Genomic DNA, 4,366 nt, shown 5'->3' with positions numbered 1-4,366 from the left:
TTGCCACATGTTACTTGGAAAAGGGCCACTTGGCCACCTAAGAAGGCCAAATCCACTTGCCACATGTTAATACCACAAGGTGCCACATCATCATCTCGCCACATGCCCTGACATTAGAACACCATGTCATACTAGGGTCACCTTTGGTTTGGCTCTAAAAAATCTAGAGGTCTTGGATGGTCTCGAAGCTTAAATGAATCCAATCATCTGACCAACTCGGATGGCTAGATAAAATAATATTTTTTCCTATGGAACCATGACCAAGTATTTCTGGAAGGCCTTCCCTCAAAGTCAAGTTTTCTCTTCATTCCTGGAGAGTTAGTCTAAGTACCATAAACAACTAGAAGGATTTTTGAGAGAGCTATCCAACCAAACACTTCTCATATTCTTTTGAGCAAGTTACCTAAAGAAAAGATGCCTTCAAATATAGGCTACTCATAAAACAACCAAGTCATCATAAGACTATCAAACTATTCATAGAAACAATCATGACATCAATAACAACATAAGCATCATGTTTTAGAACTCTTTTGAACTGGATATCACTTGATATGAATAACAATAATTGCTTAGATACTCAACAATGTCTGTAGGTTTTAACCCTATATAGAAATTACCCGCATACGAATTCTTAAACACAGAAAATAAACAATGCGAGAGCATAACACATAAAACACATATACACAGAGATTTTCCCTTGGATCCCAAAACCAGGACTACCAACTTGATTTTCATTACGTTCCTTTCAATGTCACAATACATATTTATACATGCCGAAATACCATGGACCGAAAACCAATGCATCCAAAACCATGGACCAAAAACCATCGCGTCCAAAAATCATATGCAAAAATCCTGCACAAAACCATAGGTGGATCCGCCCAACTTAACATAGGGTCCAAAACCAAAATTTTCCGGGGCACTACCTTGGACCCCATAAAGTAGGGTTACGGGTACCCCTCAAACTCCCCGTGAGCCCCCCCTCTAACCCTGGGTTAACTACGTGGACTAGTCGTGGAAAGAATATAACACAACCCAATAATGTCCACTTTTTTCGGTATTTTTTTTTTAATATTATTATTTAACTATTAAAAAACATAAATTGTGAATAATAATAATAATAAATCCAACTAATTTTATGTCTGAATGAAATATTTTTGAACAAAATAAAATTTTACTCATTCAAATAGATTTGAGTCTTATATTTATAAAGTAAAATGATAATTCATCAGGTGTAGGTCATGTACATCAATTTGTCTATCTGGCCCATTAAGTGTTTGTTTCAAGTCTCCTAGGAAAGATGGAAGGTGGGAACTAATTATGAAAGCTATACCAACTTATATAATGTTGATGTACACCTGATAAGTCATCATATATCTACCCATATCATATAGTGTATGTTGATTTTAGTTCCATAATGTTAAGTAGTTCAAATCTCATTACAAAGTGTTGAAGTAGGAGCCACTTCTGCCGTTAATATTGTTTCATGGGATTTGCAAACTCAACCCAGCCCGGCATAATCATCCTTTATCCAACATTAAGTTTGCCATAGCGTATTTACCATCACACACAAATACCTGACCATCCCATAGATGGCCTCGTACCTACCAGTCCATCTGTGTCTACAAACAATATAAATAATGATTTTTGGTCTAGCAGGTCGAGCAGATGGCAGAAAAAGAAAACGTATGAAAAACATAAATGGACCAACTTATATAACGAATGCATTTGTTTACTGATAAAAGGCCGAGGGGGAGTCTTAAACGCTGTCCGATAATCATATAAAAGCCTGAAAATTTAGCTAACAGCAAAACCCAATCCAGTCCTCTGCCCTCCCATTTTTTACTTTGAAACTTCAAAATACTTTGCGAGTCTCCAGGTGGAGGCAAATTTGATTATCTAATTTCAGAATTAGGATAAGATATATCAGATTACATTTATTCAGATATTTACCATCATGGCTAAACTAAAATCCTGATGATATGCCATAGGTAGTCGTAAACAAATTATTCATTTCTACTTCTGATACACCACAGAAAGCCATGAAAATAGCTGCTAGGCCTAGCAAATATGTTAAAACAAACAATGTTTTAAGACAATTAGAAAATTTATTACTGGAATTTTTTCTGAACTCTTTTTTCTTTTAATATTATTTTTTTCCTTTTTCGGGTCATTATTTCATTTTGGAACCGACTTTCAAGATAAATAAAACGGCAAAACTCCTAGTAACTCTTGGTTATTTATTCTAACCATAAAGGAATGAATCCAACGCACATATCAATTTTCAGCATATCACTTCAGCAAAACTTCTATATTCACCACGTTGGAAATACAGCTGGGTTTGCAACCATAATCATTTGCGCCTTGTTATTTTCAAGTACAGGAAAAAAAAATGTTGCCCGAATACATTTAAATAAAACAAATAAGATCTTCCTCTCTCTGTTATGCAAGAAGAATTCTTGTGTGAAGGATATCTCTCTATCACAATAATAATAAAATTCATGCAGTGAGCTAAATGTTATTGCCATAGAGTCACTGTTCCCAAGATCTTGAAAGATGCAGTGCAAAACTTCCTAAAACATTCCAAGTCCATAGGGTTAGGTGGAACAATGGAAGTACTTGAGTTAGTCAACCAATATAGGGCCTGCCCAAGTTCTAAACTTCTTTTACTTCTTTTTATTTGTCTAACTTCTTTTATTTATTTAATAAGCTTTGTGTGCAATTTGGAAGTTGAACCATCAACAATGTTCAGATTTTTATTTTTAAGTGAATTTGGTTTTGACTAGCTTTCCAGGTATTTTTGTGAGGCAAGTTGGGCACATTGACATCTAACTAAAATCTCCACAAGCAGGTTTGCATTTCTCTATGTTTGCATGAATCCATGCCTAGTAAATTTGGAAATTGAACCCGCCAATAAAGTTCACATTTTTGTTGTAAGTGAATTTGGTTTTGACTAGGCTTCTAGGTATTTTATCCTGCACGTTGGTTACGTTTACATTTGGATGTAGAGTTCAAAATTATGCTAAAAAGTGTACTTTACATTAATCCAAATTACAGAGATTAAGAAATCTCACCTGAATCAAATTAGAAACATTTTTTTTAATACATTGTCAATCATATTTATAGGCAATTGGACTTCAGATATAAATTTGCAATCTATTTTCAAATTGTCAATCATACTCATAATGAGATTGGGACCCTTCTGGAATGATCTCTGACATCTTTTTATTATCATAATCAATCTTTATTTTTTCAGTTGTTATTTTCATCCAGTTTAGAATCAATAATGCTTCTTTCCAACACCAAAGATCTACGTCTCAAAGCTAAGAAAATAAAAAATGTTGTATTCTAATGTCTGGTTTCAAGCAGCTGTCATAGAGTGTTACATTGATTTTGTGTAAAATATATTAGTATGTTAATCCTGAATTATACAACTGTCATACACTGTTACAATGATTTACAATGTGTGAAATGTATTAATAGGTTAATACTACATTATATATATTTTTATGATTAATAGTAAAATGTTTGATTTCCAGCATTTTGAAGATGCTGTCATAGTGTTGCAATAATTTATAATCTACATAATGTTTAGTCTTGCATTATATTTTTGGCAAGACTCATTGAACGCAGAGCCATTGCAATAACACTTGCTGTAATAATAGAATAGTAAAAACATCACTACTTTTATAATAATAGAATAGTAAAAACATCACTACTTCTTCTGTGATACTTGTTATAATAATTAGTACAACATTAGCTTATCTGTGTTTTTAATATGGTTGTTTGAAAAGCTATAGGTTTCCCCTTAGCTGACACATCAAAGCATTTTTTTTTTTTTGGTTGATACCGACTTTATGGTGTATTTATCTACCAATCAAATGACATGAGAAACTCAGAAGAGCAATCTAACGTGGATCTGTATTAGTTTACTGTTTTTTTAAATATTATTAATTTCACAATTCATTTTATTAGAACATTAGAGATACTTTCAGTGCATTAACTTAGTAAGCTAAACTTTGTTTGTTCTTTGCAGCAGGTCCTCTGAGTTCACAGGTTGTATAATTTGGTGGTTTAAGAGCTTGTTATACAAGTGGGCCTATCAGTTTGTTGAATGGTGAAAGCTAAAATGCCTCCGATGTTGGAGTTTAAGATGAGAGACGATGCATGGTTCTATGTATCCCTTCACCTTCAAGGTTCGATGTTGGAGTTTAAGATGAGAGACGATGCATGGTTCTATGTATCCCTTCACCTTCAAGGTTCGCACCTTAAGGTGCATTACGAATGGTTTCAGGAAGATAACTATGTAATGTTGTCACCCGAAGATTTTACGACAGTGGAAGACCTAAGGTGCAAATTTCGAATG

The sequence above is a fragment of the Pinus tabuliformis genome, chromosome 2_2 (assembly GCF_031772625.1).
Source record: "Pinus tabuliformis cultivar Carrire ecotype Pingquan chromosome 2_2, CPIR1, whole genome shotgun sequence".
Lineage (NCBI taxonomy): Eukaryota > Viridiplantae > Streptophyta > Pinopsida > Pinales > Pinaceae > Pinus > Pinus tabuliformis.
Note: the sequence above shows the minus strand (reverse complement) of the source record.